This window comes from Gopherus flavomarginatus, chromosome 5 (genome assembly GCF_025201925.1).
Source record: "Gopherus flavomarginatus isolate rGopFla2 chromosome 5, rGopFla2.mat.asm, whole genome shotgun sequence".
Taxonomy (NCBI): Eukaryota; Metazoa; Chordata; order Testudines; family Testudinidae; genus Gopherus; species Gopherus flavomarginatus.
In genome coordinates this window covers 127,615,930-127,637,613 of record NC_066621.1, presented here as the reverse complement: position 1 = coordinate 127,637,613, position 21,684 = coordinate 127,615,930, and the positions used below count along the sequence as shown (strand labels likewise).

The window sequence follows — 21,684 nt, the reverse complement described above, 5'->3', positions numbered from 1 at the left end:
CCCAAAACTCAGATGGGATGGAGCCATGATCTCTGCCCAAGGTCAGGGGAGTTGCTGAATGGCTATATATAGATTAGGTGTAGGTGTGTGTGGAACCTTGCTGGCTGTGCAGTTCCATCCAGTTCTGGATTGCAGAGACTAGAGGCTTGGAGCAATGGCCTCATCCTTTCAATCACCTAGGCCCAGATTCTCAGAGGTACTTAGGTTCCTAATTTCCATTGATTTCAGTGGAAGTTAGGAGCCATCTTTGAGGACCTGGGCCCTAGTACCCATCCAGATTCTAGGAGGGATCTATGCTCTCCAGTGTAGATCTGGCCAGTGCAGAATATAAGGGAGCGTGGGGGAGAGATTGTTCTGCTTCTTCACCCCAAGTGCACCCACACAGGAGTGCAACCACAGGTAAAGAACACTGAATGCACTCCGAGAGCCAGAGCCGCACTGGAGAGGACTCTGAAGGATGCCATCTGCTGCCAATATGTGGAAAACCTGAAATGGAAGCCAGACCCGGGCAAGGCCTTTGAGGTGACGTGCAAGTGGAACACCAGCAACCACTTCCTCCCTGAGGGCAGTTTCACCTGATTTGCAGACTAGAGGTTCAGCCACCGGGCTCAGCTCAACTGCGTCCTGCTGAGCGGAGCCATCCGCCACGGGAATCAGGACAAGCAATGCAGGAAGCGCAGCTATGCCAACGACACTAGCCCACATCCTGTGTAGGTGCAAGCCCCATTCCAGCAGCTGTGACACAACACCATCCAAGATGGCCTGGTCAGAGCCATCCCTCCACCTGTGGGGAAGGTTGCCATGAACATCCCTGGAACAGACAGCCAGCTGCGGCCAGACATTATCACCAACGAGGACCAGAAGAAGATCATCATGGTGGATGTCACAGTGCCCTTCGAAAACAGGACCTCAGCTTTCCACAACGCCTGATGTCAAAAGCTGGAAAAACACACCCCTCTGGCCGATACCCTGAGAGGTAGGGGCTATGAGGTCTGCTGATCGTCGGAGCCCTGGGTGTGTGGGATCCCAGTAACTAGCGAATGCTGAGAGAATGTGGAGTTGGTCAACACTACACTCGGCTGATGTGGCAACTCATGGTATCGGCGCCATCAGGTGGTTGAAGGACATCTACATAGGGCACATCACCAGACATCGGCAATATCAGAGAAATGAGCTGGAGTGCCGATGAGAAGCGCAGTCGGGAAAGGACTGTTTTTTCTCTAAATGGACAACCTCTCTGAAATTCTCAATTACTGAGGGACAATCTTCACTCATTGGTATATTTTGCTTTCTGCCACCAACTCTCTCTATAACTTTTTTCATGAGCAATGTACCCAAATGCACAGATGCTAAATATCTAAACTGTATTGTTAAATTCATTCACCTTGTAAACGAGGGGGTTCCGGGGCTCGACCCTCTCCGGGGAGGAGGGGAGCCACGCTGGCCCACTCTGCTCCAGTTGGCCTGGGAAGTTAACCTGGCAGTCCTTGTGGTACTTGTCCGCCTGACGGGCGAGGGGCTCAGGCCCTCCGGCAGGGCTGAGCCGTAACAACCGCGAGGCGCCGGTTCCTATGTCAGGACGGATAGCAACACAGAATCAGTAAGCTCAGGCTTGGGTCAGGGCTGAGCAACGGTAATAGTTTAAGGCCCAACCCTTGGTCAGGGCGGGGCAGCAAAACACTGAGTCAATAGGCTCAGGCCTTGGTCAGGCTGAGCAACAGTAGCAGTTTTAAGGCCCAGCCCTAGGTCAGGGCGGGCAGCAAACTCTGAGTCAGTAAGCTTGGGCCTTGGGTCAGGACCGAGCAACAACAGCAGTTATTGGCCTCCTCAGGTCAGGAAGAGGGGGGGAGTCTGGCACCCCGGAGTGGGGTGGCAGGGGGGACGCAGGCCCTCCCACTCCACTGCGTCCCAGCCCGGGGCCCTAACAGCAGCTGTCACTCCGCTGGTCAGTCAGTGAGGATCCTGACCGCAACACACTGACGTAGGCTCCGACAGCTCTGCAGCCTGACGGGGGTTGGCTGCCCCCGGGCTGCTTCCATACTCCCCCTCAGGACCTACCTGGGTCCTAACGTCGGCCACAGTGGGGTCCAGGAGTATAGGCTCATCATGACCAGGACTGGGTGGTAGGTCCAGGAGCTCCTCGGGATACTCGGGATCCTCCAGGTAGCAGCAGGCGCGGGGAAGCTCCGGCGGCTTCTCTGGGTAGTAAGCACGGGGAAGCTCCGGCAGCTCCTCCTGGTAGCGAGCGCGGGGAAGCTCCGGCGGCTCCTCCTGGTAGCAAGCGCGGGGAAGCTCCTACCAGTCCTGGCGGCTCCCCTTGGTCGCCGGAGTCTCCCGGTTTCGAGCTCCCAGAGGGATGCCTGTTCTCTCTGGCTGCTGGGGCCTGCCTGAGCTCTGAGGGCTGCCTTTTTTTGTTCCGGGTCGCCGCCTGACCCTTTGAGTGGCGGGCTCAGAGCTCCATAACTCCGCCCACTCTGGCCTCTGCCAGGGCTTGACCCTCTCCGGGGAGGAGGGGAGCCACGCCGGCCCACTACACACACCCTCCCTCAAGTCTGGCTCCCGCTCGCCGGGGCCAGACCCGTCCATCCCCCCGAGGCAGGACATGAAGTCCGCGTTCACATGGTCCTTACTGGCTCGATGTTGGACGGTGAACGCATAAGGTTGTAAGGCCAGATACCACCGCATGAGTCAGGCGTTATTATTCTTCACATTCATCAACCATCGGAGGGGGGCATTGTCGGTGTCTAGTGTGAACGGGGCCCGAAAGAGGTAGTAGCGTAGGGCGTCACAGGCCCACTTTATAGCCAGTGTTTCTTTTTCAGTCACTGCATAGTTCTTCTCCCACAGAAATAACTTACGGCTGAGGTGCAGCACTGGGTGTTCCTCTCCATCAACTTCTTGGGACAGGATGGCCCCCAGCCCCACTTCTGAGGCATCCATCTGGAGGATGAACCTCCGGTGGAAATCTGGGCTGTTGGCAAAGGCACGTCTGGAGGGTCCAGAAGGCCTCTTCACATTCTGGGGACCATTGCATCTGCTGAGGGCTGTTCTTGGTCAGCAGTCTGGTTAAGGGTGCCGCGATGGAGGCAAACTGGAGGATGAAGAGCTGATAGTACCCTACAAGCCCCAGGAACTGCCAGACGTGGCATTTTGTGGTGGGCGTTGGGCAGGTGGTCAGGACTTGTACCTTCCCGACAAGGGGCTTCACTTGGCCTCCCCCAATAGTGTACCCCCAGATACGTGGTCTCCTGCCATCCGATGTGGCATTTTTTTGGGTTGGCGGTCAGTCCTGCCTGTCGCAGGGACCGCAGGACCGCTGCCACTCGCTATAGGTGGTCTTCCCAGTTGCGGCTATAGACCACAACATCATCCAGATAAGTGGTGGCATACTCTCGATGGGGCAGCAGTAGGCGGTCCATCAGCCGCTGGAAGGTCGCCGGGGCCCCATGGAGGCTGAAAGGCATCCGCGTAAATTGGTAGAGTCCCATCGGGGTAGCGAACGCTGTCCTTTCCTTAGAGGTCTCCTTGAGTGGAATTTGCCAATACCCTTTGCTAAGGTCGAGGGTGGTGATGGACTGGGCCTCCCCGAGGTGGCCTGGCAGCTCATCCACCCGGGGCATGGGGTAGGCATCGAATCGTGAGATGGCATTCATCTGCCAGAAGTCTATACAAAACCGGTGGGTGCCGTCAGGCTTGGGTACCAAGACCACCGGGCTACGCCACTCACTCCGAGATGGCTCGATGACTCCTAAGGCCAGCATGGCCTGCACCTCTTCCTCCACCTCTTGGCGCATCCGGTATGGTAGCGGCCTGGTCATTTCTCGGATTACCTTCCCCGGCTCGGTCTGGATCGAGTGGTAGATCAAGCTCGTGTACCCTGGTAGGGCCGTGAATGTCCCTTGGAAGGCTTGCAGGAGACACTTGGCCTGCTTGCGCTGCTCTCCTGTCAGGGTGTCGCAGAGCAGGGGAGCAGCGAGGTCCTCTGCCTGGGGTGCGCTGGGACCCAGCTCCGGTTCAAGCGGATAAGGGTTAATCAATAGGCCCTCCCGGTCTCACCATGGTTTAAAAGATTTACATGGTATCGCTGGGTCTTCTTACGCCGGTCTGGTTGGTGGATTTCGTAGGTGACAGGCCCAATCTTCCGAGCTACCTCGTAGGACTCCTGCCAACGGGCCAGTAGTTTCTAATCGCTCGAGGGTAGAAGGAGCAGAACCCGGTCCCCGGGTTCAAAGTCGCGCACCTGGGCCTCCTGGTTATAGGTCCATTCCTGCCTGCCCTGAGCAGCCTTTAAGTTTTCCCGAGCTAGGGTCTCTGCCTGGGCAAAGTAGTCCTGTAGTTGAAGGACATACTTCAAGAGTCCCTAGGTCAGAGAGGGGGACTGCTCTCAAGTCTCCCGCATCAAGTCCAGCAGGCCCCGTGGGCGACATCCATACAACAGCTCGAATGGGGAAAACTTGGTTGAGGACTGGGGCACCTACCGGATGGCTAGCAGCAGGGGAGGGAGCAGCTGGTCCCACTGGCGTAGTTCCTCCGGGGGGAACTTCCACAACATCTCCTTAAGGGTTTGGTTGAACTGCTCGACCAACCCATCCGGCTGCGGGTGGTAGATGGAGGTGCGTAGCTGTTTTACCCCCAGGAGCTTGCAGACCTGCTATAACAACCTGGAGGTAAAATTGGTGCCTTGATCAGTCAGAATTTCACGGGGCAGGCCCACCCGTGCAAAGACCTTTACCAGTTCCCCGGCGATGGTCTGGGTGGTAGTACTCCACAGTGGGATGGCCTCGGGGAACTGTGTGACATAGTCAACAATGACCAGGACATACTGGAATCCAGCATTGCTCTTCGGGAGTGGGCCCACCAGGTCCATGGCCACTCATTCAAAGGGAGACTCAACTATCAGCATGGGGACCAGGGGTGCCTTGGGCACGTGCTGCGGAGCTGCTAATTGGCACTCTGGGCAGGAGCTACAGTAGTTTCTCACCTCCTGGTGAACACCGGGCCAGAAGAACCGCGCCAAGATCTGGGCAAGGGTCTTCTCATGGCCCAGATGCCCAGCGGCCGGGACGTCATGGGCCAACTTCATCATGGCGCGCCGGTGACCCCGCGGTACCAGCAGATGTGTCTGGGGTTCTTTCGTGCGGGAGTCCTGGTCAATCTGATAAAGATGGTCCTGGCGCAACTCGAAGTGGGGCCACTGGGTTGTGCGCTGAGGGTCGATGACGGTCCCATCAACGGCCGCGAGTTGTTCATAGGCCCAGCTAAGGGTAGGGTCAGCTCTCTGGTCCCGGCAAAAGTCGATATGAAGGAGGGGCTCGACCGCGTGCTCCAGTCGAGGGTCACCGGTTTCTTCGTTCCCCGCCTCGGTCCCCGGGGCCCCATCCACTTCCTCCGGTAGGGCCTCCTGGCGTTCTGCTTCCAGCGCCGGTGTCGACCGAAGGACCTTCTCGAAGGCGGGCCAGTCCCGCCCCAGGATCACCGGGTATGCCAGCCGAAGGGCTAGGCCAAACACGATCCGTTGGGTGACGCCAGCTACCATCAGCGGGATACAGGCACTGGGGTATGGCCGGATGTCCCTGTGGATACATTGTAGAAGTATCGTTCCTAAGCGAGGGTCTGCCGGGGGCTCCAGGGCCTGCCGGATTAACATCTGGCCACAGCCAGAGTCGAGCAATGCCTGAGTTGCCTGATCCTCAACGACTACCGAGACTGTAAGCTTCAGGGCCTGTGGCAACTGGGCCTGGGTGTCCCCTGCACAGACCTGCCTGAAGCTGCAGTCCATTTCTGCGCAGTCATGCTGCAGGTGTCCCGTCTGCCCACACCAGAAACAGTGTCCTAGTTCAGAGTGGCCACCCCTGGGATCTCTGAGGGGGCTCCGCTGGGCCCTCGAGGGCCCCGACTCGGAGGGGGCCGTTCCGGACTGAAGAGCCGGCTCCGGGCGTCAGGCCCGAGGCGCTGGACGGGTGTCCTGCCCAGGGCCTGGGTTTCGCGGCCCGGTCAGGGCGTTCCCCCTTTTGTCCGAGGTAGGGCGTTCAGGTCTGGGATTTGGAGGCCGAAAGGTGGGTCCCACGGAGGTTTCGGCCGCGAGAAAGTCCTCCATCAGTGAGACGGCTGCGGCCAACGTTGCTGGGTGGTGGCGGAGCACCCAGGCTCATCCTCGGGCTGGCAGGGTGTGTACGAACTGCTCTGGGATGACTTGTTTGGTGACCTCCTCTGCTGTCCTTGTTTCTGGCTGTAACTGTCGGCGACACGCCTCCTTCAGGGCTTGGGCCACCAGCCGAGGTTGGGCGCCTGGGGGATATGTCTGGCCCCGGAACCGCTGCGGAAAGGTCTTGGGGCTAACGTCTAGGGCATCCAAACTCATGGCCTTGACCTGGCTGTAATCCCTGGCTTCGTCCATCGCCAGCCCCCGGTATGCCGTCTGGGTGGTCCCGGTCAGATATGGGGCCAGAAGGGTGGCCCATTGGTCCCGGGCCCATCCCGCGACAAGGGCCACGCATTCGAAGGTCACCAGGAACGCCTCGGGGTCATCGTCGGGGCCCATCTTGGCAAGTCATACTGGGGCGGCGGAGCAGGGTCCCCCAGCGCCATCCCCTGGCGCTCCTACGGGGAGGGGTAGCGCGACCACCAGCTGCTACAGCTGGGTCCCAAGCTGCTGCATAAGCTGCTGCTGCTGCTCGAGCTGGACGGCATGCTGCTGCTGCTGCTGCCGGAGCTGGGCGGCATCTTGCTGTTGCTGCTGCTCAAGCTGGGCAGTGGCCTGCTGCTGCTGCTGCTGTAGCTGGGTGGCCTGCTGCCGGTCCTGATTCTCCGCCAGCAGCTGGAACAGCCGCTCCATCTCCATGATCGTCTAGGGGAGCCTGATGTCCCCCTTCGGCCCCTTCTCACAGGGGCCAAGGGCTCGCTTTCCCCACTTCCTGGTACCACATGTAAACGAGGGGGTGCTGGGGCTTGACCCTCTCCGGGGAGGAGGGGAGCCACGCCGGCCCACTCTGCTTCAGTTGGCCTGGGAAGTTAACCCGGCAGTCCTTGCGGTACTTTTCCGCCCGATGGGCAAGGGGCTCAGGCCCTCCGGCAGGGCTGAGCCATAACAACTGCGAGGCACCGGTTCCTATGTCAGGACGGATAGCAACACAGAATCAGTAAGCTCAGGCCTGGGTCAGGGCTGAGCAACGGTAATAGTTTAAGGCTCAACCCTTGGTCAGGGCGGGGCAGCAAAACACTGAGTGAATAGGCTCAGGCCTTGGTCAGGACCGAGCAACAATAGCAGTTTTAAAGGCCCAGCCCTTAGTCAGGGCAGGGCACCAAACGCTGAATCAGTAGGCTCAGGCCTTTGGTCAGGGCTGAGGAACAATAGCAATTTTGAAGGCCCAGCCCTTGGTCAGGGCAGGGCAGCAAACGCTGAGTCAGTAAGCTCAGGCCTTGGGGCAGGACTGAGCAGCAGTAACAGTTATCGGCCTCCTCAGGCCAGGAAGTGGGGGAGTCTGGCACCCCGGAGTGGGGTGGCAGGGGGGACGCAGGCCCTCCCACTCCACTGCGTCCCAGCCTGGGGCCCTAACAGCAGCTGTCACTCCGCTGGTCAGTCAGTGGGGATCCTGGCCGCAACACAATGACGTAGGCTCTGACAGCTCCGCAGCCTGATGGAGGTTGACTGCCCCCGGGCTGCTTCCGTACTCCCCATCAGGACCTACCTGGGTCCTAACGTCAATCTCAGCGGGGTCCAGGAGCATAGGCTCATCACAACCAGGGCTGGGTGGTAGGTCCAGGAGCTCCTTGGGATACTCGGGCCACGGTAGTGCCGGCGGCTCCTCCGGGTAGCAGCAGGCGCGGGGAAGCTCCGGCAGCTCCTCTGGGTAGCAGCAGGTGCGGGGAAGCTCTGGCAGCTCCTCCTGGTAGCGAGCGCGGGGAAGCTCCGGCAGCTCCTCCTGGTAGCGAGCGCGGGGAAGCTCCGGCCAGTCTGGGCGGCTCCCCTGGGTCGCCAGAGTCTCCCGGTTTCGAGCTTCTGGAGGGACGTCTATTCTCTCCGGCTGCTGGGGCCTGTCTGAGCTCTGAGGGCCGGCTTTTATAGTTCCGGGTCACCGCCTGACCCTTTGAGGGGCGGGCTCAGAGCTCTGTAGCTCCACCCACTCTGGGCTCTGCCAGGGCTCGACCCTCTCCGGGGAGGAGAGGAGCCACGCCGGGCCACTACACTCCTAAATTTGGGTTATTGCTGATTATGCACTATATGTATCTCATGACTTTAAAAACAAACTTTGTATTTGTGAATAATCTAAGCACTGTACCCTGATGTACAAACACTCTTTTCTCAACCTGTATATTATATAATTTTAACATTAGAAAGACAGCATGGGTGAAGTAATAACTTTTATTGGACCAGATATGGTGATAAGAGAGACAAGCCTTCGGGCATACACAGGCTCTTCTTCAGATCTGGGAAAGGCACTGAGGGCTTGTCTACACTGCACAGCTTTAGCGACAAGGCGTCGACACAGCCTTGTTGCTAAAAGTCAGCGTGTGTGAATGCTGTCGGTATTTTGTCGGCACTTTTACGACAAAGTCGCGTTCACACTGCCACTTGTGTCTGCAAAAGGTGGAACAGATTGTTTAGCATAGGTAGTAAACACACATTTCAAGGAATCATTCAAGTAGAAGTGGCCTATTAACACCCCTCCCGTCATAGGAAAGAAAGGATGGGGGGAAGCAGCTGGGAGTGAGGATTATTAGTGCATTATAGATTAAATTCATAATTTTGATAGACACTAAAAATCATGGACTGACCACAGACACTGGATTACAACAATATATAACCCACTAATGATGCCCTGGCTTCCTTCTCCCCATCACCTTCCTTTCCTCCCTCTGACTGCAGGGTGTTAATAGACCACTTGAATGGTCCCTTGAGATACGAGTTAACTATTTATGCTAAACCATCTGTTCCATCTTGTATTGAGCTGTGACACTTTGAGTAAATTCCTCAGACCTAGAATCACAGAAGATTAGGGTTGGAAAAGACCTCAGGAGGTCATCTAGTCCAACCCTCTGATCAAAGCAGGACCAACACCAACTAAATCATCCCAACCAGGGCTTTGTCAAGCTGGGCCTTAAAACCTCTAAGGATGGAGATTCCACCACCTCTCTAGGTAACCTATTCCAGTGCTTCACCACACTCCTAGTGAAATAATTTTTCCTAATATCCAACCAAGACCTCCCCCACTGCAACTTGAGACCATTGCTCCTTGATCTGTCATCTGCCACCCCTGAGAACAGCCGAGCTCCATCTTCTCAGAACCCCCCTGCAGGTTAGTTAAAGGCTGCTATCAAGTCCCCCCTCACTCTTCTCTTCTGCAGACTAAATAATCCCAGTTCCCTCAGCCTCTCCTCATAAATCAAGTGCCCCAGCCTCCTAATAATTTTTGTTGCCCTCTGCTGGACTCTCCAATTTGTCCGCAGCCCTTCTGTAGTGGGGGGACCAAAACTGGATGCAGTACTCCAGATGTGGCCTCACCGGTGCCAAATAGAGGAGAATAATCACTTCTCTTGATCTGCTGGTAGTGCTCCTACTAGTACAGCCCAATATGTCATTAGCATTCTTGGCAACAAGGGCACACTGTTGACTCATAGCGAGCGTCTCATCCACTGTAATCCCCAGGTCCTTTTCTGCAGAACTGCCACTTTTCTGCAGAACATCCACTGTAATCCCCAGGTCCTTTTCTGCAGAACTGTCCCCAGACTGTAGCAGTGCATGGAATTCTTCCGTCCTAAGTGCAGGACTCTGCACTTGTCCTTGTTGAGCCTCATCAGATTTCTTTTGGCCTGATCCTCCAATTTGTCTAGGTCACTCTGGACCCTATCCCTACTCTCCAGCATATCTACCTCTCCCCCCATCTTACTGTTATCTGCAAACTTGCTGAGGGAGCAATCTATCCCATCCAGATCATTAATGAAGATGTTGAACAAAACCGGCCCTGGAACCGACCTCTAGGGCACTCCGCTTCATACTGGCTGCCAACTAGACATCGAGCCGTTGATCACTACCCATTGAGCCCGATGATCTAGCCAGCTTTTTATCCACCTTATGGTCCATTCATCCAGCTCATGCTGCTTCAAGTTGCTGGCAAGAATACTGTGGGAGACCGTATCAAAAGCTTTGCTAAAGTTAAGCTATATCACGTCCACTGCTTTCCCCATATCCAGTTATCTCATCATAGAAGGCAATCAGGTTGTTCAGACATGACTTGCCCTTGGATTCCAAAAACTAGTTTCTCACCAATAGAAGCTGGTTCAATAAAAGATATTACCTCACCCACCTTGTCTGTCTAATATCTTGTGACTGACCTGGCTACAATTACACTGCATACAACAATGGATGGAATATGCTTTTTTGGGGGGCATTTTGGAGACTGTAATTGTTCACAAAGGGTCTCTTTCACATTCTGAAAATCCTGTTGCAATTTCAATTTGAATTGCTTTCATTGAGGCTTCTGTTTAGACGATGAGTGCACCTGCTCTGGAGTTCCAGTGGCAATTGAGCTGTAACTGTTATGATCTTTTAAATACACTTAGGCTACCTGGAGCAATAAGAATTGATGATGGCACAATCTGGCATCACAGTGCCAGTTTTGTATTGTCTCAAAGCTGAGCTTTTTGTTTTTAATTACATTGTTTTGCCATTCATGAAGATTATGCATATTTGAACACATTGTAGAATTGGACATATTTAATTAAATAAGGAACTTGGACCTTAAGAATGGCAAGATGATCAAACTCCTATGCTCATTCAGTTTTCACTATGCCAAACTCCTGCTGAATTCAGTGGGAGTCTTTCCAAAACCAGGACTGGAGAATTTGGCTCTGCCTAAATAAAGGAGAAGATCATTTGAGCAATGCGATCTGTTTGTACACCAGCTCAGTCTCCTATTAAAAAGTTACAAAATAAAAAGATACATTTTTTTTAATTTCTCCCATCCTGTCCTTGCCCTAAGCAAATTTTTTATTCAGGAGTTGGCTCACCAAATTAAAAGAGTTTCCTCTGGCTCATATGTTATCTGGAGCTTCTTACTGTTGATGTGATGAATAGATCAATTTAAACTTGTTTAAAAGAAAAAAAAAGATTTCTTTCCTGCTTTAATTTTCTGCTGTACAATAAATAAATAAATAAAATCTCCAAGACATATCTCTCAGTTCATTTTACTTACCACACTTGTAACGGTACTGCGTGTATAACCTACAGATGGAGCTCAGACTAAAAATTCTTGGAAAGTGTGAGTTGAATATGTGATAATGAACCAAAATTAACCACAGTTCAATTTACTATGAATCATCCTTTGGAGGTTTAATTGAACTCAAATGATTTGGCATTGTTGTTGTATCAGAGCTAGAATTGCTGGGAAATTAGAAACAAGTTGTTGCTGTCTAGGCAGGCAATGCAGCACCAGACGGAGAGCAGGGAAAGCTTGTGGTAGAAGAGGAGGCATGAGGACAAACCTGACAGCACTTCCTGAAAGCTGCTTGAGAGCTGAGGGCACTCAGCATCTCCACTGAGGTGTTCAGCACCCCGTAGGCCCTGCACCTGGGTTTCAGGAATGCCATTGACGGATGCTGAGTTCATTAGTGCTGGGCTTCATTTCTATGGCTTGTGCCAGTATCAAAAGATCCATAGGTGGTTAAAATTACCACGAAGAGGTGGAAGGCCTGGATTCTCATTTACTCTCCTCTAAGGTCCTTTCATGTGGTTCTGCCAGCGTAAAGAGGCCTGAAAGTGGGAGTACTGGGAACAGGTTTAAAGGAACATAAAGGTAAATGAGAATCAGCATCAGAGTCTCTCCTTTCTGACAGGGATAGATGAGCCCCAATGGGAACTATCAACATTTAGAACATACTTCAAAAGCCACCTACAGGCTTTCCTCACAAGAATAATCTCATAGTCTTCAATCAGTGGGAATATTTGCCTGAGCGAGGCAAGAGGGATGTGGCCCCATGTGAGAGAGAGAGTTAAAATTAATGATTTGATTTGATTTTTTTAGATAGCACTGACTGGTACACTGAGAGCCCTAAACACTGTACTGCACTATAGCCAAAAGAGATGGAAATTGAACACTGCCTTTTCTAGAGCCAGAATCATCATCATATAATGAGAGTCTTCGGATTATGTTATCTTGATGCAAAGAATTTTACGTAAGTGATTCTTATTAATGCCAATGGGAATGACTCAGAGAGATACAATTGCATCACAATAAGAATATGAGTCTTGGCATTTCACTATTAATATTTTAAGAACTGGCAAACAGATTCTCTCCTTTAAATCATGGAATCATAATCTAGTAATATTTTGAAAGAAAATCTGTGGTATTTTAGTCTGCTAAGAGGTTATGAGAAGGTGAACTTTTCATATTCATAGGTTAAAAAATAAATGAGTTTTCATATTTTATATGATACAATAACATCTATTTATCAGATCACAACTACAAATACTTAACTATCTGCTGGCTATTAACAGATGCTGGGCTACATTCTGCCTCTGGGTGCACCTGTGTATCCCTGTTGCACTGTGCAACACCAATGCTTCATTCATATTTGCCAGATACCAGATGAAAAAAGATTTTGGATTATATTCAGCTCTGTTACATCCATTAATAATAGGCAGGAAGAGGCAGAACTGAGATCAGAATTTGGTCAGTTGAGTTTTTAGACTAGAGCAAATAACTCAAAGAGTTTTCTACTTTTGTAATGGCCACTGAAGTGGAAAAAAGGACCATATATTTTTGTGAGTTATGATGGGAGGCAAACATTGCCTCTGGTTCAGCCTCCTTTCCTGTATTCAATTTGGATTCGGAAGATTTGGAGCTGGTCTCTGCAAATTTTTGTTTTTGCCTAAAAACTTTTTGACAGATTGCTAAAGTTTTTGCAAAGTTTAAACATTAGAGTCCATGTTTCAGCAACGTATATATTTTAAGCTTCATAGTTTGCTTTTAGTCTCGTGTGTGCAGGAGGGTGTTAGTGGTTGGTAGCCATTAATTCACACTTCAGATTTTGCATTCCCCTGAATGTTATTGCTTGTGCTCTGAAAACAGTAGCTTGTGCTCTGAAAACAGCAGCAGCACTGTATATCTGGTTATTGTAATTAGTTATTATTCATACATTACCGTAACATCTAGGCTAATTATGATGATTTCTGATGGGAAGATTCTGTATCATAGTTTCTTAATCCATTAGCCTTGTCCTGTCTTGCACCAAATATTGCTATATAAGCTTGCATTTCACTTCTGCCTCCCTCTATTAGGTTCAGGTGGTTAGGCTGTTAAATTACCTGCCCTACACCATATGACTGCTGCTCTGCCATCCTGATAGATTCTATTTTATCATCATCACTACTGATTTCATTTTTAAAGAGAGCCCATCCCTATGATATATCTGTCATTTAGTTAGGATTAGAAAAGATCTAAATCCCTTAAAAGAGAGGAACAAAACTCTTTACACCCTCTATCTCACAAATCTGACCTGCTTGCTTTGGAAGAACCAGAGCGTGATGACACAATTCCTAGGTCATGCAGCCCAGAAATCCCGCTGTCCTAGAAGAAGGCTTACTGAAAAAGGTAAGTCTTGCTTCTAGCCCCCTAGGTGGTAAATATTGTGTTTAACTTGACCTCTGGTGATGGAGAATTCCAAAACTATGGGTGCCCTGCTGAGAAGTCCCTGGCCTCAGATCAGTGAGAATAGATCTGAGATCTGTCAGTCTTAGTATCCCCATTAAATGCCTTTGCCAATCCTTCAGATATCTTGGCTCAAGCCCAATTAGGGATTTGAAGAAAAAGGCCAGATTCTTGAAGTTTATCACTTACTAGATGAGTAGTCAGTGCAGAGAACTGGCATGATGTAATCCCCAAAATGTGTTCCCTTTAACACACAGGCTATGGCATATTATACCCGCTGTAATTTCTAGATCGCCTTCAGGGGCAGCCTCAGGTAAAAGTGCATTGCAGTAGTCCAATCTAGAGGTGACCCAAGTGTTCAGTACAATGACCAAGGTTGTATACTTCTTCCCATCCGTGTGCAGGCACTGTGTTACATTAGCTCTCTAACTTTACCAGGGGATATGCTAGTACAGTATTCCATCAGAGATAAAAGAACCACTGAATAAGTATCCTCTCTGATGGTTTGTACATTGAGCAGATAAGGATTTCACTCTGAGACTCCTGTCTGTAGATACCAAAGAGAGTTGATAATTTGCTGTCCAATCGTGATTTTTGTTCACACATTATAGCATTCTAACTTTGTCCTGTATTGTAACTGCTGCATGGGAAATTACACTAGAAATAAAGTACATAGCTAGAATGACAGTTACATAGGTTACTTTTAAAGTCAGCAGATAATAAGGAAATGAAAAATCTAGAGCCAGGCAGTTCCAATTGCTTTGTTGATTAGTATTTTTAATGGGCATAAAGGAAGTGTGGATGATGCAGTCAGAACTACAGCACCTCACAGTGGAATCTGGTAAATGTGGTTTGGAGCACTGGTTTCCATTTTTTACAATATATTTAGGAGAGCACTGAATAATCAAGAACTTTAATTTCCTTTATGCACCCCTCCAGGGATTACAAAATAGCCATAAATTCAGTTTAACCAACCAGTTAGTAGGGCTACTTTGCATTGCCAGAGTAGCTCAAAGCAGCTGAGCATGCCAGTGATTCTGTGCCAATGTGAGCATGTGTACAATGTTTCTGAGTTATTGACTTGTCCGAGTAAGTTTATTTGAGTTATCCTTCTGTGTTCAAATAAACGCTGTGTTAGCATTTCTAAATCAAATGGCTTCAGAAGTGCCTTAATGAAGAGCTGATGTCTGATTCTGATCTCACTTGCATTGGTTTAAATCAGGAGTCACTCCATTGCATGTTAATGACGTTACACTGGTATAAAACCAGCCTGGGGTCAGAATCAGGCCCTTAATCTCTGCCAAGATTTTTTGGGTGTTTGTTTATATAAGATATCTAAATGCATATACGCTACCTTTTTCACAGCTGCCTAAGCCAATGGCAACAGGACAGTCTTCAGAGGTGCTAGCAAATTAGCTCCTCTGGGTTTTGAACGAGTGATTTGGACAAAAAAAGAAAACATGCTGAAGTGTGTTTATCTTAATTTGAAATAAGTGGCTGACTTGGTTACTCACATGGCCACTATGGGTGCATATCGCAGTATGCATGCAACATAGTATGTATCTTATCAGAGCAATGCTGGAACAACTTAATTTTTGGTTGTAATCCTTTTTTGTTATCACTTGGGTCATCCCATTGCTCTTCTTTCTTCCATCTCACTCAGAATCTTGGCCTTTCTTATTAATCAACTGGCAATTGTCTATAGCCAGCCATTGAAATATCCAGTAAAACCTGCCTAAAAGAATGAAACTAAAGGCTGTGGAAGATGCTTTTTTAATACAACCGATTTGGTACCTAAGATTTTCATGAAATTAATCAAAAGATCAAAGTAATCAAGTTACGTGAAAGGCTCTGTAATTAGAAAAAAAACTCAAATTCAAAACAACGGCAGCTCAGACTACAGAGACACACTTGTCCATATTGGGCCTGATCCTGCATCATTAAAGTCAGTGGGAGTTTTGCCACTGATATCAACGAGCCGAGGATCAAGCCCTGACTTTTCTAGAGTATACCCCGTGTCTGTCCTCTGATGCAATGAGGGAAATTTGCAAAACTTTGCCTTGGTAGCTTGCTGGGGAAAGGCATGTGAAGTAAAGGCTGGAAATTAAAGCTATGCCAATCCAAATCAGAAATAAGGCACAAATTTGTAACAGTGAGGGCAGTTAATCCTTGGAACAAACTACCAAGGGAAATAATGGATTCTCCATCTCTTGGTGTCTTCAAATCAAGAGTGAATGTCTCTCTGGAAGATGTGCTTTAGTCAAACCCAAGTTATTGGACTCAATACAGGAGTAACTGGATGAAATTCTACAGCCTATGTTATGTAAGAGGTCAGACTAGAGATCTAATGATCCCTCTGAGCTTAAAATTTATAAAAAGAGAAGAAAAGGGATCAGTGATTATGCCCCTTTTTTGCATCTTCATTGTGCATAAAGAAGGCCTGACAAGTTTTTGATTTTCGTTTTTTTTTCCAAAAGAAAACATATTTTGCTTGGTTTTGTTTAGTTTTGGCTTTTTCCCCCTGCAAAAATATCAAATCTTTTCTTTCTTGTTTTTGTTGGAGGACTTCATGGTGACTCACAGGCAGATTGGGAACTTTCTCAGCCCACAGCTGAAGGGAAAGGTGTTAAATATTTAATAAAGAGACAGCTTTTCTCCCAAGTGTTTTGGTTTAAATAGGTGTTAACAGAAAACAAAACACAAAAAAATGTAGCAGTCTGAATAAAAATCACTTTCCCCTTCAAGTAATCAGGCTTCCCTGGTATGGGTTCTCTGGTGGCTAAAAACCTTGACCCATGGCTGCTATCACTAGTTCAACTGACCTGAAGGTAGCATTAGAGGGAACCTAGTCTAAACAAGCTTCCTGAGGCTGCACTCATATTTACCACTGTGTCAGTTTGACTTGATTTTATCAGGTTTAACTAACCTGGTGGTGAAAACAGGTCTGGCTCGGCAAGATTAACCTACATTGGAGTTCCGGTCTGGTGCTAAGACTTGTTAAGCAGAACTGGTGATAACACTAGTGGGACTTCTTTGTAAATGTCCCCAGTGTAGACATGGCCATAGAGGTTTACAGAGTAGGCAAGATCTGAAATCTCTTCTCGTACTCTCTCAAAACCCTTTTAGGATGTATTTTATTTATATACATCAGAAAGAAGCAAACAGTGCACATACCCACTTTCCTTCCCTTTTCAGGTTATATTTAAAAAATACACTTGACAGAATTATAAATGGTGTTTTTGTTGTAACCAATATTCAGTACCAAGAGGAACCAACCGCTAAATAAAATGTAATTAATACTGGGCATAATGTAAGCAATAATGTGCCTCAACATCACCTGTGAATTTAAAATACACAACCCTGATATCTCTTTTCTGTTGAGGCAGCAACTCCTCAACTTCTTGCACCTGCAGAGAGGAAAACAAAGTAACAGTTGAGTGCCAAATCAATCTGAAATGTTCATACACTGAAAACAGACAGGATGTTTCAGTCTTTCACTACAAAGTGTATGGAAACGTGAATGCCTGCTGGGCAACAGTAGTTAGTGATCCAGGACTGAGCAGCTGGGTGATGAGAAGTATCTTATGCACTGCAGCTGGGAGAAACCCATTCAGTCCTTGTAGACAGACTCTTGCTATCCAGTGGTTCCCAAACTTTTTGACATCATGCCCCCTTTTTAATTTTTGAGAAACCCTCATGCCCCCGACCTTTCCTTTACCATCATGCCTTATAGTGATAGAATATCAGGGCTGGAAGGGATCTCAGGAGGTCATCTAGTCCAAACCCCTGCTCAAAGCAGGACCAATCCCCCGACAGATTTTTGCCCCAGATCCCTAAATGGCCCCCTCAATGATTGAACTCACAACTCTGAGTTTAGCAAGCCAATGGTCAAACCACTGAGTTATCCCTCCCCCAATCCTTGTCCCTTGACCATGCCTCCCGGGACCCCACCCCCATCCAACCCCGCCCCCTGCTCCTTGTATGCTGACTGACCCCTCCCAGGACCTTCTCCCCCTCCGGGACCCCACTTCCTATCCAATCCCCCCTGCTCCCTGTCTCCTGACTGCCTCAACCCCTATCCAACCCCCCACCCCCGACAGGCCCCCCAGGATTCCCTCACCTATCCAACCGCCCCTCCCCGCTGCCTGTCTCCTGACCGCCACCCCAGAACCTCCGCCCCATCCAACTGCTCCCTGTCCCCTGACTGCCCCCGAGGACCTCCTGACCCTTATCTAACCCCTCTCCCCCTGCTCCCCGCCCCCTTACCAGGCCGCTCCAAGTGGCAGGATTGGCTTATTGGAAAGCCTGGGAGGTGGGTGGGCGCAAGCTGTGCTGTCCGCACAGCGGCGTAGTTGCAAGGGACGGGGGACAGGAGGGGAGGGGACAGGGGCAGCCTCCCCGTCTGGGAGCTGAAGGACCGGGCAGCCTCACGCCCCCCCCCTTGGAATTTCTTCATGCTCCCTAGGGGGGGCGCACCCCCCCAGTTTGGGAACCAATGTGCTAGTCCATTTTGAGCTAGCGTGCAGCAGTGTGAACATTGAAGTCTGGACGGAGGCTCCTGGCTCAGGCTGGCCACCCGAGCTCAGATTGATTGGCCTTGAGAACCCAAGCTGCCACTTGAGCTACAATGTCCATGTCACTATTTGTAGTGTACTAGCTTGAGCTGAGCTAGCATGATTCTGTTTGCCCAAGCTGGAAGGCACACTTCCAGCGGCCGTAAACATACCTTTAGTGCCTCTCAGTCATGACATGGAGGCCCAGATCCTCTAAGACTGTGGTTTTCAATCATTTTTCATTTGTGGACCCTGACAAAATTCTAAATTTCCCTTTGGAAATATAAGGCATAGACCACAGGTTGAAAACCACTGCACTAAAGTATTTAGGTGCCTGATTCCCACTGAGGAGTTTGTGTATAATAAGGCCTGTGCCTTAGAGGATCTGGGTCCTAGTGCCATCCCAACATATCAGATTTCTTTTTTTCTTTCTTTTTTTTTTTTTTGCTTCCTCTGAAGGGGACTGGAACGAGGAAGAAAAAGAGACTCAAATACAGGTACATTGGAGTCTGTGTCATGCAGACTCTGTAGGTCAGGTTTTCTCCCCATTGTTTTATTCCAGATATGTATGCACTGAAAGTCTGGAAGTGCTTAATTCAGTAGAATTTTAAATCTCTTGGTGAGGCAGCCTACAGAATGAACAGCATTCTCCTGAAGAGTTTTATAAACTGTGCCGTCTCTTCCTCTTGCAGAATTTATAAAAAACTGTACATTTGAGGCCCAACTCTTATGGAAAAATCCTATTGAATTTAAAAGAAAGTGATCTTTCTATAGTCTGTTTGACCCATCCTTTGAGAAGTGCTTCCTCCCCCCATAGACTCTTTAAAGTTATGATGCTGGAAGTTCTGTGCTGGCCTGTGTTGAGTAAGGGGAGAGCTAGACTGTCACAGAGCTCTTAACCCCCTATAGTTGTGACCGAAAGGGAAGAGGGCTACCCCATCAGGCTGTGTTACCATATGTAGGACCTTAGTGGAATTAGATGACTTTTTATAGAGTCACAAAATCCTGCTTATAGCTGCCCATTGCCTGCCAGAATTTGTGGGATATTTCAGTCCAGATCTTTGTCCCATGTGTTTGGGAGGAAGTTCCAATGGTTAGGTGCTCAGCTGAGACATAGGAGACCTGGGCTTAAATCCCTGCTCTACCACAGACTTCTGCTGTGATCTTGGGCAGCTCACTTAGTCAGTTCCCTGTCTGTAAAATGGAGAGTTCTCTTTACCTCACAGGGTTTTGGAGAGGATAAATACATTTATAATTATGAGGTTTTCAGATAATATGGTGATGGGAACTATACAAGTACCTAAAATAGGTACTTTCAGGTAGCAGAAAAATTGTACTGGCATCATGGAAGATGTAAGAAGCTTTTACCAACGTGCACCCTGGTGAAAAGATGAATGAACTGTTTGAGAACTCAAAATAGAATGTCTCATTTGAAGAAACTGACAGGAGCAGTCACCTGTCTGCCTTTGAGAAGATTGATAGACATGACTGCCTCATTCACTATCAATTGACCAAATTGCCTAATACTCCAATGTCAGTTTCTTTGATGAAAGTCTGGTTCAAACGCCAAACTGTTGAGTATTGGGGATAAGGGATTAGATTTATAGTGTAATCTTCTAGTAACATCCCTCTTGATCCAGAGACCGGGCTTTAAAATGTGTTCTTTCTTACCATGACACTGCAATGTCAAAGAAATCAGATGAATGCCTCTCACCCGCATATGGCGGCAGTGATCCCGTTACTGGCCCAGTGTTTATTAGTTCTGGGTAGTTAAACACTTAAAGGGGAAATTGGACTTTCACATCTATATCTGATTCAAGATTTGTGTTCAGTTGCGTCCCTCTTATTAAGCCATCAAAACTCAGGAGGATCCAAATGTCCCTCTCCAACTCTATTAGAAAACCAGGGGGAAGGGACTAACAGAGAGGAAATCTCTCTAATTGTTTTTCAGAACTCCTGAGGTCCACATGGAATTCGTGACATCAGTGGGAAGCAGGCCATCTACCCAAAGGCCCAGTGCTTCTGTACACACTCTGCCTTATGCCTCCCTGGCACTGCAGCTGCCAGGACTTCTGCAGATCATGGTGATCCCCAGCACTCCTCTTAAAGGAAAATTCTCAATGCAGAAGGGGATGGGGGTGGGAGAAGGGGCTCAGAAGTCAGTAGAGCCTCAGACTGTGTTGCATTTCCATCCTGAGTTTTGCAGGAACAGTGGGAATATGATGATCAGCTACTGTTCTGACTTATCCACTGCCTGTTCCCTTGCCAGGCACAGATCCAAGAACCATCTACAGAGTCATGGGGAAGGAGTGCTGCTGCTGCGGAGGTGGCTGACACCCTTGTCTGCAGCAGTGGCTTAAGGTTCTCCCCATATGCAGACTTTAGGGACTCATTGGGGCCAGTTAATTTTTTGAGGCCAAATCCTGCTCACTGATGTCCATGGGAGTTTTGAGTGAGTAACAGATTTGGCCGTTGACATCTAGCTATTAAAAATGTATTGGATGTCTCTGCTGGCAAACCATGACAAAGATGATTGAGATGGAGGAACACATTCACTGTATGCGTGTTTAATGCAAGAAAGAGCAAGTGAATTCCATCCAGACCAGCAATGGGGTGTAACTAAATCTTTACAGGTGAGTTATGTCTCCTCATGTGGGTATATACAGCAATCACTAAAGAAAAAATTCTCCCTTAGTCCTGACATTGCCCCTTGTGAGCTCCCAGTAGTGAAGGCCTGCCATTTATTATGTTTAACGGGGAAGCCTGAAATATTCAGAACTCATCACCTGGTAAATTTGGGAGCTGGTATTGGAATTTGGGGCAAACAGAAGAAGCAGAGAGGGTTCTGTGAGTATGAATACTGGCCCATGTAGTCCCCAAGCCAGCTATGCTGTTTAGAAGGGGAAAAGCCAAAGAGAAATCTGGGGTGGAGCCTTGTGGGGGAGATAAATGGCCTATCGGGATACATGCTTCTAGGCAAAGTCACCTTTCCACCTCTGTCAAATAACCATGCAGTCTGGGGCAGTGTGGAAAATGTGGGCAGGGCCAGAGGTAATGGGGAGGAGCCACACTAAGTAGAATGTTCCCCTTTCCCCAAAACTGGGACTGACACAAAGTTAAACTCAGACAAGAGTGAATGCTCCCCACATGTTCAGTGTCGCTCCTTCTGGGAGTGGCAGAGTGCAGTTGGGGCAATGAGACAGTGGCATCTTGGCTATTGGTTTTGCATTGCTCTTTATGTGGTGGTAAGTGGGGAAGTGCCTCCTTGCACTGATCCCTGCCTACCTCTAGACCTTCATGCTGTTTTCCAGACTGTTGCTGTGCAGTTTTCCCACTAGCAGGGAAGCATATGGGCCAAAGTTCAGTTTGAACCCCATTATTAGGTGCTTCTAATCTGTGAAGGCTGCTGCTCAATGGCAAGGAGAAATTGGCTCCAGAGAACGCCCGGCCCTGTCAAGTGCCTCTACCTAATTACAATTTACATC

General features: G+C 49.2%; 1 protein-coding gene across 2 annotated transcripts in view; it reads left to right on the top strand.

The window, feature by feature from the left end:
- Nucleotides 1-21,684, top strand: part of FOXN3 (forkhead box N3) — a 325,004-nt gene that overhangs the window by 53,140 nt on the left and 250,180 nt on the right. The window lies entirely within an intron of this gene.